Source organism: Pseudopodoces humilis, chromosome 31 (genome assembly GCF_049639895.1).
Source record: "Pseudopodoces humilis isolate 2021_Gansu_Grassland_sample_001 chromosome 31, ASM4963989v1, whole genome shotgun sequence".
Classification (NCBI taxonomy): Eukaryota; Metazoa; Chordata; class Aves; order Passeriformes; family Paridae; genus Pseudopodoces; species Pseudopodoces humilis.
In genome coordinates this window covers 1,990,207-2,004,800 of record NC_142230.1, presented here as the reverse complement: position 1 = coordinate 2,004,800, position 14,594 = coordinate 1,990,207, and the positions used below count along the sequence as shown (strand labels likewise).

The 14,594-nt window shown below is 57.0% G+C and overlaps 1 protein-coding gene across 6 annotated transcripts in view; it reads right to left on the bottom strand.

The window, feature by feature from the left end:
* Positions 1-13,015, bottom strand: part of MEF2D (myocyte enhancer factor 2D) — an 80,775-nt gene extending 67,760 nt beyond the window's left edge. For 5 of the 6 annotated variants that reach the window (XM_014260919.2, XM_014260921.2, XM_005532287.3 and 2 more), the window contains exon 1: positions 12,917-13,015. The gene's annotated coding sequence lies outside the window, so the exon portion shown is untranslated. Of the gene's footprint in view, positions 1-12,467; positions 12,569-12,916 lie in introns of those variants that run through there. The other variant, XM_088068632.1, reaches the window with a different exon arrangement.
* Between the last annotated feature and the right edge of the window lie 1,579 nt (positions 13,016-14,594).

Below are 14,594 nucleotides of genomic sequence, written 5' to 3'. Positions count from 1 at the left end.
TTTATTAGTGACGCACATGGAGGTATAAATAATTATCCGGTAGGAATTTTGTTCACAGGCAGCTCTCCCTTATCTAATCAGATCTCAGTGCGACACGGCCCCGGCCTCCCCCCGCTTAAAAAGTCTTGAGAAAACCAAATGCAAAATAAAAAAAACTCACTAGGGGCACCAATTTAATCCCATTAATCACTGGATACTGGGAGCAGAGCTGCCAGCACTCAGATCTCATCCAGGCACAGCTTAAGGGAGGATTTTTCTTCCAGCAGGAGCACTGGCAGAGGGTCAGATCCTGCACGAGGGTGCAGAGAAGGGCCAGGAGCTGGACCCTCACACCCTGCCCCATGTCCAGCACCAGGCACGGGTAAAGCAGTATCTGTGGGGACAGGAGCCACCGTGGCACTGGTTGGGCCCCTGCACCAGTGCAAGGAGCTGGACAAGCTCTTGCCTGTAAGTAACCAACTGCTTAAAATACACTGGCCAACAAACCCCTCCCTTGTCCGGCTGCGTGGTACCCAGCGGCCTCTCCAGCGCCCGGACACTGCAATTACCTAAAAATAAATGGACCACAAACCTCGAGAGGCCAAATGGCTGAGGGGGATGAGGACAGCAGGGAATGTGCCCCAGCAGCACCGAGCCTGGCTGGAGGGACCAGCAGCCACGAGCAGCTACCACGGCACCACCACGAAGCCCAAGCCAAAAGGGTTCACATGCAACCAAAAAACAGGTAGAAAAAAGGCTTTAACAGCTCAGAAACACCACCTGAGCTGTTTCTTCCCAGCCCTTAGCATCACCTAACCCATGGGAGGTGCTCAGCCCACTGAGCCGCACCACCACCCCCTACACCAGCAGCCCCTCACCCTGCCAACCTCCCCACCAGCATTTCCGATGGTTTTCCAAAAATTTAACCAACCCAACCCACCACAGGCGAGGCTGCAGAGGGTTTTGCAGAGGCCGGAGAGGAGCAGTGTTGGAAACTTACTGTAGGAAATTGGCCGCTCAGCTCCAGCTCCTTGTCCCTACTGGTGGGAAAGTCTATAAATCTCTAATAAAGAAAAAAAAAATCCCCTCCCATTTTATTCTCTCTCCCCCCTTCCAAAGGATTGCGAAACTGAGAGGGCAGCCAGGGCTTGGATTCGCAGCATTTCTGAGTTCCTACAGAGTCTGGGCTCCCTGCCACCAGCAACAGCGGCTCTGGGGGTGTGGAAAAAGGGAGGAAAAAAAAAATTAAAAGAAGAAGAGGAGTAAAAAAATATATATATATAAAAGTCCTGTTTATTTTGGGGGATGAGAGAGAATTGCACAAAGCGGGGTGGAGGGGGAGCGAGGCTCTGGCACTCCTGAAGGCACCACGCGTTCGGGAATCAGAAAAGCTTGGTTAAAACACCTCAGTTTTGGGTGGGAATACCGAGCTTGCAGAGGATGCTCTTTCCCAGAGTGTACATGGGCAATAAGCAATCTTGTATAGAGGGAGGCAGCACCTCCCAGAGCAGCTGGACCCCCTCAAGGGCACCCATGGGTGCCAGCAGCAGCTCTGCCCTGCCCTGCCCTGACTCGGCCCCGGGCGCTGTGAGGGGAATTACTGAAGACAGGCTGGAAGAAAAGCCTGCTCCAGCCGTGACCCAGATTCCCCTCCAGCCTGATCCCTCACTGAAGTCATAATCCTTGGAGGGCTTCTGGTCTTTTTTTTTTTTAAATACATCCCTGAACGTTGCCATGGTGACGAGGGGGATGCTATAATTTCAGCATTATAGACTTCAGCGCGAGAACAGGAGGGAGAAGGTGGTGGAAATATGGATGAGCTGCACTGGTAATGCATTTAGGGAAAAAAAGGATTTTAAAAAAAAAAGAAAAAAGAACCAAGGCAGCACCTTGGCTTCAGCAGCAGGGGCTGGTGGAGCAGGGCCATGTCACAGCTGAAGGCGTGCAGGGGATCATGGAATCATGGAATGGTTTGGGATGGAAAGGACCATAAAGATGGTCTCGTTCTACCCCCTGCCATGGTCAGGGACACCTTCCACTAGACCACATTGCTCCAAGCCCTGGCCAGCCTGGCCAGGCAACCTCTGCCAGGGCCTTACCACCCTCAGAGGGAGGAAATTCTTCCCAATATCGCACCTAACCCTGCCTTCCGTTAGCGTGAAGCCATTCCCCCCTTGTCCTGTCACTCCAGGCCCTTGTCCAAAGTAATCTCCAGCTCTCTTGGAGCCCTTTAGGCACTGGAAATGGCTCTGAGGTTTACCTGGAACCTTCCCCTCCCTGGAATGGAGACCTGCTCCTGTCCCTTGGCCACTTTGGGCATGGCTGGGGCAGCAGCTTCCCTGGGCATGGGTACCTCAGACCCCGCGGGGCTTTGGGGCCACCCTGCCAGGACACAGCCACAAGCCCTAAATCCCCCAGAAAACCCCACAGAACCCAAGGCAGCCCTGAGCAGGAACACCCTCGTTTGGGGTGGCCTCAGCCGGTTTTGGGGTGGTTTGGGGCAATTTTGGAGGTCTTTGGGGTGATTTTGGTCATTCAGAGGGTGATTTCAGATGATTGTGAAGATTTGGGGGGCGATTTTGAAGTTTGGGGGCAATTTGTGAGTTTATGGGGGCTTTTGGGACAATTTGGGGGTTTTTTTGGGGTGATGAAGCTGATTTTGGGTTGATTTCAGATGATTTTAGAGTGTATTTGGTCTGAATTTGGAGGTTTTTGGGTTGATTTCAGGCGACTCTGGGGGATTTTGGGGCTATTTACAGGTGATTTGGGAGGTTTTTTGGGGCAATTCCTGAATAATTTTGCAGGCAATTATGGGGACTTTTGGGGTTTTTAGGGTTGCCAAAGCCCATTTTGGGTAATTTTGGGGTTTTTTTCAGGTGACTGTTGGGCCATTTGGCTCAGCACCCAGCGATGCCAAAACTTTGCAAAGAAGCAGCTCCAAAAAACCTGCCTTCCACCTTTTTACCTCTATTTCCTACCATCTTTCCTTTCTGCCTGCTTTGCCCACAGCAGATGCCCAAGGTATTCCATCATGAGGATGTGATCCCTGGGTTCCTGTCCAGCTCTCAGCAGGAATAAACCCCACACTGCCCGTGTTTTTGCAAGGGCATGAGACACCTCTGGGTGTTCTTATGTCACACCACCTCGGTTCAGCCCCAGAGAGCCCCTGGGCTGTGTCTGTGAGTTTTCATGCCGGTAGATGACCTGTGACCCCACAGGAGGGATGAACCAAGAACCCCCCAGACCCCAGGGACCTCAAGCTCTCCTGTTGCACAGAAATAGCAAAACTGCACGAACAGAAGCCAAAGCAGTTTTAGGCACGTTTCCACCCCGCTCGCACCCCTTCCCTCCCCACTGCCGGGCACTGAACCGGCACCTGCTGTGACGAAAAATTTCCGAAAGACGCACAAATAAAAATAAGATCATACACAAACACCTCTGCCCAAATCCAGAGCAACGGCCCATGACCCCATCACAAGAGAGACAGGCTGCCAGGGACTCACAGGGTCCCAAAGGAAGCCAGACTGCCCCGGGGGATGCCAGGTCCACACCACGCGCAAGTGGGGAGGCAAGAAAAAGCTCTGGCACTTGGCACCGTGTCCTCTGGCCATGCCAGCCTGCACCCATCAGCCTCTCTGAGGGGTGGGAGAGACATCCTGACCACAAAACCCAGGTGGCCAGTGTCAGGGGCACTGAGACATCACTGCCTCAGTCCTGCATGGGAGTCCTGTGCCTGGGCACAGCCCGGGGGGGATCCTTGAAGGGCAGCTGGGACAAAAGGGCCTCCTGAGCTTTGAAAGACTAAATAAAACCAAAGCACATCACTGCAAAAGTGGGAACTCCAGGTGTGGGGTGGCAGCAGGTTCCAAGGACCCCCCCACCAGGACTCAATGCGCTTGTTCCTCGCTGCAAAAAATCTCCTATAACCCCAGTGGAAAAAATATTGTGACTGTTTTGTTTCCGTGCCCGAAGGGGAGCCAAACCCCCAAATTACCACCTTCAGCATCTGACCTGTCAGGCCTTGGGCCATCAGGGCGCTTTCAGCAGTGCCCCGAGCTCCAAATTTAGCCTCAAAGGTATTTAACTCTGAGAAACTAAAACCAAAGCTGCATTTGCATAACAAAAAGACCCCTATGCTCGATGCTTGGTGCAAGTGCTGCTGGCAGGGGAGAGGACATGCAAAGCAGCCTCTCGCCAAGCAAAGGCGCTGAAGGTCACCCAGGCAGATGCTGAGCTCGCCATGGCTGGTCCTCTCCAGTGGAAAGGACAAGGCAAGAACATCCTCCAGTAAGGAAAGGATCCTCCCAACCTTCCCACTTCCACCCGGTCCAGCTGGAGCAGCTCTCTCCAGCACAAAGGCAGGTGTGAAATCCTGCTCGCTAAAGCACACACTCACATCTGGCCCTAAAGCTGAAAGACCTGAGGGCAGCTAGAATTTTTCCAGTCTCTCAATCTGTGTTGAGAGCTGGGCTCTCCATTTTCCTCTCCTGGGTGCCAGTGGCTGGCGCGAGGACGAGCGGCTTCGTCCCCACAGGAGCAGCACCCGTGGGGAAGCAGGAGGTGAGGAACCCAGCCCTTGGCCCTTCCCCAGCAGCACCTGAATGCAGCTCCCACCACCCCAGGACCCCCAGGAGCAACCAGGAACTCACCCCACTGGGATCCCCACCCCTCCCGTGGGAGTACGTCTGTGCTCAGCTGTCCGACAGCCGGTCAGCACCTGCTGCCACACCGTACCCGGCACCTGTCCCATTCTTTTGGGATAAAATCCCTTCAGGAACTGGCACCTCCCAATCTCCATATCTCACACCGACTGAATCCCCTCCTGCTCTGCCGTCCTCACAGCTCAAAACTGAACGGTACCAAAACCCCGCGGCGTAACACCAACCCCAGTAAAGCATCGCTGCGCCCCAGGCCGCCCCAAGAGCCAGATGTTCACCTCTCCCCTCCACCCGCAAGGAAACGCCAGCTCTGGGCAAAGGATTGATGGAGGAGCAAGAAGCAGCCACCAGCTGCCGCAGGAAGAGGCCTTGGCTGCCTTTGCCACCAGCATCTTGCTCCAACCATTTGTTCTGCTTCTATTTTCGAAAGCGCTGGGGCTCGGCGCTCCGCAGATCCCAGCCTCCCTCCCAGCCTCCCCACTGCCGAGCAAGGCGACAGATTTCTGCTAAGAGGCAGCGCCGGCTCCGCTCCCCATCTTGGCAGCGGCATCCACGCAGGACTGGGGATATTTTTGATCGAGCGAGCCGAGAGGTGCTAGTTTTCCCGGCGGCTCGTTGCCGGCGCGTGGGAAGGACGGCCATGCCGAGTCAGGGAAGGTTGAGGATGGATCCGGATGGATCCGTGATTGATCCCTGTGCTTAAAACCCTGGAGATGAGGCGTCAAATCCTCCTCAGTCATGCAAAGCAGGATGTCCTGTGGCACATGGAGCTCTCTGGGAAAGCGTCACCCAGGGGATGAGGCTGGAGATGAGGCCTGACTTTGGCTGTATCCCAAGCCCCTGAGCCCTTCCCCATGGACATTTCTCCATGCTCTCAGAGGAGAGCTGGCATGCACACACTGTCCGTGTGATCCCAAGTGCTGCTCCACACTGGAATACTCGAGGAAAAACTGCCCCAAGCCCACGTCCAAGCAAGCCCTTCCTTCACCCTACCCTTCCACATCCTGCTCCAGTTATTGAAATAAATTTGCTGCTACCGCAGGGTTTTCCTAGGGGCAGAGATGTGTCTCCAGGGAATATGTGGTTTATCCCCTGGGATATACCCGAGGGTTGGAATGAGATGATTTTTAAGGTCCCTTCCCACCTAAACCATTCCATGAGTCTGTGATAACTGTGCCTAGAGGCACCTCCTCACTTCCATGACCTCCCCAGTGGTGCCAGCACCAGAGACACTCAGTGACACACAAACACTGTCCTTTCCCTGATGTTTCTTCCAGCAAGTTCTGAAACAGCCCAAGCACCCCATGTCAGGCTCCGTGTCTGACAGAGCCAAAGCCAGAGCTCCCCGCAGGGCAATTCTAAAGGCAAAAAATCCTCATGTGGTTCCCAGCAGGAGGAAGGTGCTTGTGGCAGAGCCAGGCTCCAGCAACACCGCGATTTTAACAAGCTGTGGGGTCTTCAGCCACTCCAACCTGGCACCCATCATCAAGCCCAGCAGCATCAGGGTCCCCACCTAGAGGAGGTGCCACAGGATGCCACAGCCAGGGATGGACTCCATTCCCAGCCACTGGAATTCCAACAAAGCGGGCTGCTCCTCCCGGGGCTGGTGGCTTGCTCAGATGGGTACCAGCTCCACGGGGACATTTATCACAATATTTAGACAAAGGACAACAGCTCAGCCCTCACCTATAGTTACACAAACACACAGCCACTTTCTGCCTCTGTATTCCCAAAATGGGTGGAAAACACCCATTTCTTAGCCGTCCCAAGCTTGCAGAAGGTCCTTCCCCATGGATGCCACCATGGACCAAGAGCAGCCATGCCTGGAACCTGATCCCTGCCATTCCCTGTCCCAGCCCCTCATCACAGCACTTTATCTCCTGCTCCCAGCACTGAGCACAGTGGGGCAGGATGGTCTCAGTGACTGCCCATGCAAAATAAAAAAAGGCTGGTCGGTCAAAATAATTTGTCCACATTCTCTATTTTAATTTTTTTCTTCCCTGCCAGTGGAAACTCCTGCTCCAGCACCATGTCTCAAGGTTACTGCTAGGGGTGGGAGAGGATTTCAGGTTTTACAACTGAAAAATTCCAGACAGAAACCCAGAAACGTTGCCAGTATTTTACTGAACAGAAGTTCTTTATCCAATTAATTTCTTTAACTTACATATTTTTTTTACACTTGATGCAGCAGGTTTAAGCAACCTCTGTTTGGTTCAGCCCCTCAAATTTTGTCTGCTTTGATAGAAAATTCTCACTGATATCATGAACATTTCCAATTCTCAATTTCTTCTTTAAGGAAAACCAAACCAGATGAATCTGACCCCACATATTTTCCCCACCTGCACAACATGGGATATGTTCCTGGGTATGGTGCCTAGCAATTTTTCCCTGAAGTCTTCCAATAACGGGAAAGGAAAAAATTTAAGAGTAAAAAGAAAAAATGTATCTTCAAAATAAGAAAAGAAAAAAGATGCTTTTTTGAAAAGGATGGAGGAAAGTCACTTTGTTCCAAAAGGCACTTCCATTGAAAAAGATGAAAACTTCCAAGCAGGACTATTTATAACCAGTGCTTGTACCTATCAATATCACCTTGCACCTGAAGCTCCACCACACCCTCTGGAGCAGGTACCTCCAGGCCCGTGGCCCCAATATGCCCAGGGCAGTGAGCTGCAGGATCCATCCCGAAGGAGATGTTGATAATGCCCCTGTGGCAGAAGGAGGAGAGAGGAGGAATTCCCACTTGGAATCCTAAGCTGATGCCTTGGCAGCCCTGGGGTGGGCTCGGCTCAGGTCAGGGACCTGGCCCCACAGGCAGGTGCCACTTCCCAAATCTCATTACTACTTTTTGGGAATGGAAAAAACAGGAAAAAAATAATTCGGAAGCCATGGATTTGTCCTGCCTCCTTCCAAATAAAAAAGGCTGATGCAACAGCAGTGCTTCAGTGGGAGTTCACCCTTCCCCACAGCCCCCAGCTCCCCACCCATGCCCCAAGCACCCCAGCTGGGGGGGCTGCAGGCACCTCCTCCTGGAAGCGGTTTGGGCTCTGTGCCGGACGCTTGCAGGAAGCTGTTTGAAGCTCTGGAAAGAGAAACAATTCCTCCTCCTCCTCTTCTTCCTCCCTGCCCAGAAATAAGTCATTTAATTACCCCCTTTCCAACCCCAACCACCACTGACTCAGGACAGGAGGTGGGAGCGCTTCCACCCTGCACTGGCTCATGCCCAGCAGCGGCCCAAAGCCACTGTGCCCAGCTTTGACCTTGAGCCACTGTGCCAGCAGGATTGGGCTGCCAGGGCACAGCTGATGGCAGGGGCTCAGCTCCCCACCTCTGCACTCCAGCTACGGCTGGGCACTTAAAGCAAGGAGGGTCGGGCCACGGGGGCTGCCGACCCCCTCCACGCACAGGGCCTCGTGCCACCTCCGGGAAAACCGAGGGCTAATTGCAGGCTGGGAAATCCTACGTGTCCTGCTCGGCACCAAGAGTGAAACGTGCGGCCCCAGCACAGTCTGGTCCGGCTGCTTTGGGATGGGACACCACGGTGGCTCCTGGGTGGTGGCAGGAGCCTGACACATCCCAGCACAGGCATCATCCTGCCCTTCCAGCACCTCTCACCATGCAGCAAACAAGCAGCACCGTACGCCCGCTCCGCTGGGGACCTGAGGACCACAAAGCTATTTAAAGTCCCACTGGGCACCATGGCAGTACCCAGCTTCCAGCACTCCAGCATTTCAACACAACCAGGACATCTCACTGTGACCAGGCCCCTCCAGGTGACATGGATGGTGGCAGCAAGGACCCACCACCATTGCATGCACCTCATCTCACTGCCCCCTTTTATATAGGGGAAGGTGCTCACCTAGAGCTCAGAAGCAGCCTGGGAATTGTGGAGCAGCTGCTGTATCCCCCCCAGCCTTGTCGTGACCCACATGAAAACAGGCCAAGTTTCCCCAAAAAACTGTTCCCATGCAGCTTAGAGACCCAAGTCCTTCATCTCTTGAGCCCCCATTTAAGAGAAAGCAAACCTAGACCCCACCCCCAAAATAAATCACTCCAAACTGGAGTATTTATCAAACCTCTGCTCTCCAAGTGGGCACTTTTTTTAGGATTTTTTAAAGGATGCAGGCTCTTGTCTGTTTTGCAAGCAGTGGGGAGCTACAGCAGGGAGACACCAAGAGTGAGGGGAAAGGAAAAATTAAAGAACCACAAGCAAAGCAAAGTGGAGTGCAAGATGCAAACCGACAGATCCGGGGAGGCAGAGCTGCTGGCAGGCAGACGGCGAGATCCATCTTGAAAGCAAAAGCAAACTGCTGCTCACACAGGCAGAGGGAAAAACCTAGAGGTCTTCAGCAGTGCCTGAGCTCTGATCAAACAATGTGATTAACAAATCTCAGCTTTTTATTGAGAGCTTCTCTAATTAGAGGAAAAAAGGAAAGGCAAAAACAAAACCAAACCCCTGAGAGTCACATTGAGTGGTGAAATCCCAGACAGTGCTGGAGGGAGCTAAGGGGGCGATGCACCCCACAGTCCTGCTGGCACAGGGAGGGCAAACACAGCCAGGGGTACCCAGCACTCACCCCACAGCACCAGCACCCGTTTCCGTGCCTCCCCAGCCTTCCTCCTCCTCCCCTTCCTCCTCCTCACTTGCTTTCAGCTCACCGTGTCGGGCTCAGCGGCAGAGCTGAACCTTCCCGGGAGCAGGACTGTCATCTACAATAGAGTCACCTCTGAACTCGGGATGGCTCAGCCTCCAGGAACTGCCAAAATAGCGATAAAAATAAGAAAGAGCCCCTGGCCCGAGGAGTTCACCCTCTGAACAGATGGGACAGCGGCAGGGCGAGGCAGGGGAATATTTTTAGCTCTGCTTGCAGATGGGGAAGTCCGGCACAGCATTGACATGGCAGCCCCATCGCTGCCTGCACAGCTCACCGTGGCTTGGGTCACCTCCGTGTGCACTCCTGGGTATTAACAGGATTTAATGGGATGCTGCCTGCTCAGTTCTGAGCCTCAGGCACCACCTTCCAGGCCAGCTCACACCATCACAGCTCCACATGGCATCCCACCACCACTGACAGGGGCACCCAGTGGGGCAGCATTGCTCCGGGGGAACGGATTCAATGTCAGCAACCCACACCCCTCTCCCTCTTTTCCCTTCATTCCCAGAACGGCCACGTCCCTGCAGACGTCCATCACAGAGCGATGCCTCGCAGCACCCCATGGCGGGTTCCTCCCAGCACACTCTAGGCACTGCCAACTGGACCCAGGGAAGCACTCTGGCTTGGAAAAAAAAAAGAGGGAAAAGCAATTTCTGCCCCTCACCACAGATGCTCTTTCAGGTTCAAATGACTCGTGCAGGGTGCCAGATGATAGCTTGTAGCTGAGCCCTCCACACCTAGCTGAAGCCCTCCTGTTCCTTCAGGATGTGCCAAGCAGCATCTCCCCCCAGCCTCATGCCCATCCTTCCCTCGTGAGCCAGGGCCTGCAGCAGCATCCACACCTCCCTGGCAGGCAGCTGCCGGCACCGGCTCCCGGCACACACCAGCACCGCGGCAGCTGGGTCCCGCTCCCGTACTTTTCATCCGACACTTTCGGCTTTGTTCTCCCTCTCACAAAGCCGCTGTGAGGCTGCCCTGGCAGCACGAAGGGACCTTGAAGTGGATGCAGTTTATGACCATATTTAGGCTCCTTTATGTTGCCAGAGTCACAGTAAAGGGCTGCAGCATTAAATGAGACTCAGACCCCACTTGTTTCATTTGGCAGCCTGGGAAAAATACACCCCGGGTGACTCCAGCACCGTCCCTGCCTCTGCCCTGCTCGCTCGGGGACAGCACAAAATAGCAACAGCCCTTTCCAGCTCTGCAGTTGCACTTCCCAAGAGGAGCCAGGAGCCCCACAGCAGTGAGGAGGGGGGGATTAAACACATTAACCACCTCCCCCATTCCGAGAACAACACCAAAGCATGGGGAAGCAAAGGGACGTGCCCAAGGTCACCTACTGACAAAGCCAGCACTTCCCAAGGTCCCAAGAGCCCCCAGCAGGACTGAGCACACACAGGGACGTGACCACTCGGCATGAGGAGCCCCCGAGCCGGTTTGTGCCGGGGGAGAGCCCGGGCAGGGGTGGAAGCCCCGAGCCACCTGACACGGGAGCTAATGCCCCTTCAACATGAGCATGTTAAATCCCTGCTGTGGCCGAGGCACCAGCGAAACCCGAGCAGCGGCCCCCACCGCTGCGGGGACATCGGCCACCTGCTCGGAGCCGGCACAAGTGCAGATACCTCAGCTCGGCAAAGCCGCGACAACTGCAGGGGCTGAAGGGCAAGGTGGTGGGGGTGGAAAGGGGAATCCATGAGGCCCATCCAGAGGTCTGTGACCTTCAGGAGCCCATGGCAGTGATCCTGTGGGCAGGGCAAGCAGCTCACTTTGGAGCTCCAAAGAGACAGGGGCAGCTCAGTGCTCCCAGGCCAGGACCACCAGCACCAAATCAGCTAAGGGAAGGAAAGAACATAACCAGAATAACCCTTACCTACACCCAAAACCTGCACCCCTGCCCTGATGACCATCCCCATCAAACCGAGCCCATTCCTCCTCAGCAGCAAGATTTCAGGATGGCTGTCCTGGAACAGTGGTTTGAGAACACCCACCTCGGTGCAACAATGCCAGCCCAAAAATCCACATACAGCCACACAGTGCAGGAGAAGGGGCTTTGGAGGGACAGGATCAGGCCTTCCCAGGGTGGGGGCAGGCAGAGGTGCTGAGCTGAAGTGCCAGGGGAATTTGCACCGGCACAGATGTCTCTGTCCCTACCCAGACCCCTGCCCACAGCAAGGGGGAGTCAACAGCCAAAACCGCTTGGCAGCTCCGACACTTGTGGAGGATGAAGAGGAGGGGACAGCCCAGCTGGTGGCCGTGCAGAGCTGGGGGTACTACAGGGCTCCAGGGGTGCAGGGGGAACAGCTGCGTGTGTGGCACACGTGTGTGTCTCACTGACTGTGTGCTGCTCTTGTGTGTCAGGGGACAAAAGGAAAATAAATAAAAAATAAAAACCAACCACAAAGCCAAAGGGCTTTGGGAGCTGCAGGGAAGGGATAAGCTGCGGGCGAACCGGCGTCACAGATGCCGAACAGCCGCAGATGCCGGATGCCCTGTCACCGCATCCCTGCTCAGCATCGCCGGTCCCTCCGGCCAAGGAAGCGCTCGGTCCCCGCGGAGGCAGTGGCAGCAGTGACGCGGTTCGGACCCACCACGATACCCTGCTCCGGATGGAGCTGAGGCACTGAGCCCCCCCCGGACAAACAATCCCAGCTGTCGGCTCCGGAGCCGGCGCACGGCCAAGGCATGGACGCTCCAGGACTCGATTTACCGCCGGCTCTCCCAAAATCTGCTCTTGCCAATCAAACCGCAGCCCCCATCGGCACCCGGAGCCTCGCCGACGGGTCCCCCCACAGTCCCCATGTCATCACTCTATGTCCTGCCAGGGAGGGCACCCCGCGGCCCCCGAAATCCACTGGGCCCTCCTTCTCCCTGGCTCCCGCCAGGCCGCAGCGGGTCTCACTGGGGAGTGGACGCAGTGTCGCGGGTGGGCTCGCGGTCTGTCACCACCGGGGTCCCGCCGCCCCGGAGCGGGGTGGGCACCGCCAGCGCTGCCCCCATCCCATCGCCAGCACCCAGCGGGACCATTCCCGTGTGCCGCACCCGGCACCCGCGTCCCCCCGTGTGTGTCCCGCGTCCCCCCGTGGGTGTCCCACGTCCCCCCGTGGGTGTCCCGCGTCCCCCCGTGGGTGTCCCACGTCCCCCCGTGGGTGTCCCACGTCCCGCGCCGCCCTCACCTCACCTGTCCTCGCAGCGCCCAGGCCGAGCCACCACCTCTTCCCCTTCCTCCCGCTCCCTCCTTCACCTCTGCACCATTTTGGTGACGGTTTGTTTTGAAGCCGAGGGGGGAGGAGGGAGGAGGGGGGCGCGGGGGGAGGATGTGCCGCTGCCGCCGCCGCCGCCGCTGCTCCCGCCCCCGCCCACCCCCGCGCCTCGGGGCGGCTCCGTGCGGAGCGGGGGTCGGGGGGTCCCTCCGCTCCCCCCACCCCAAACACAGCCGGGAGGAGCGGGGCCCCGCCCCCCCCCTAAGCCCGCCCGGGGAAACGGGGGGGGGGGGGGGGGGGGTGGCGTTCTCGGAAGTCGCGCCAGAATCGCGAAACGTTCAAAGAAATCAAAAAATAATTAAAAATAACAATTAGAAGAAGGGAAAAAAGCCGACGGCGAAGAAGCGCGAGAGCGGGAGGGACCCACCTGAGCGGGGCGCGGACCGGCCGCTGCCGGGGCTGCGGCGGAGCCGGCGGGGAGCGACCATGGCCGGGCCCGGCCCAGCGTCAGGGGCGGCGGCGGCGGCGCGGGCGGCCAATGGCCGCGGCGGGGGGGAGCGGGCGCGGCCAGGGGGGACGGGGTGGGACCGGGGCTGAGCCGGGGGGGGAACCGGGGCCTAGCGGGGCCGAGCCGGGGGGGGAACCGGAGCCCAGCGGGGCCGAGCCGGGGGTGAACCGGGGCCTAGCGGGGCTGAGCCGGGGGCCGAACCAGGCCCGAGGGTGCAATGAGCCGGCCGGGGGGAATCGTAGCCGGCGGCAGGGTGTGCTGAGCCGGGATCTCCCCTCTCGGGGTCTGGCCTGGTCCCACTCGTGTTCCCCAGGGTGGGCAGGACCGTCCGGGCCGGCCCCGCGGCCGGAGCTGCTGCCCCCGGGTGATGGGGGCACGGTGGGTTCTGCCCCAGCTTCCATGGGGGGTCGGGCTCAGGACAGTGTGTCAGTAGGGCCCGAGTGTCCCTAAAGCTACACAGGCGACACCAGCTGCCCGTGAAGGTCCCAGTCCTGTGTCCAGCACAGGGCTCTCGTGGGTGCAATGCTGTCCGGTGTGCCCGGACACAGCCCAGGGGCTGCACTGGGCTCCCGGAGCTCCCAGCCCTAACCCGGCCCTTGGGATCCTCAGCCGTGGCACCGGCACCGGGCTCGCTGTGCTCCTCACAGCATCCAGACCCTGCTCCAAGCTGGGGCTCTACATTGCCAGCTCCTAAAGTAGCTGCAACCCAGATAAATCGCTCTGTGCTACCCACAAGAAATCCAACAGGTCAAACAGTGACTCCCACCTCTGTGCCAACACAGTTTGGGGCTGTGAATTGGGGCAGGGATCTGTTTTTTTAGGGGGTTGGGTAACTGATTCTGTTCCCGTCTCACCACCGTGTCCAGTGCCACTTATCCACAGCCTCAGAGCAGTATCAGCGGTGGGCACAAGCACCCTTGGGGCCGGGGGAATGCAGTCCACCCACCTACACCCCAGGTCTGCACTGAGTGGCATGGTGGGAGCTGGTGATCCCACTGGATGAGCTCTCCCGCTGCTGGGAATGCTGGAGGAGTGCCATATGGCAGGGCTGGGGGTCAGCATGGGGCACAGGCTTTCCTTTCCCAGGAACACATGTGGCATGGCGGGCCTGGGCAGGCTCCCACGTGCCACACAAAGCAGTAAAAATAAAAATCAGGCTGGTATGGGACTGGTCCTGGCAGAAAAAGACTAGTGCCAGGGGTCAGAGCCTCCACAGCAGATATTTCATGGGTTCCCCTGACTGGCAGAATGCAGCCCACCTTCCATACTGGTGGCGATGGAGCCGGTGCGCATCTGGTGCAACTCCAGTGCCCCGTAAGAATATTGAGTGATGATTCTGTCACATACAAAGCCACTGTCCCAGCTCAAGGGGGGCTACGGGGCAGTGACAGGGATGCCCCAGCCCTGTTGGGTCACATTCAGCTGGAGCACTGGGAATATGAGTGTTCCCAGTGTCACTGGAGCACAAAACCAGCACGGGGAGCTGCTGGGCATAGGGACAGAGTCATTGTCTTTTCACCCAGATGATCCCTATTAATGCAGCAGCTCCCTCTGCACTGGCCTCCACAACACAGGGCACTGTACAAGCCCAAAACAC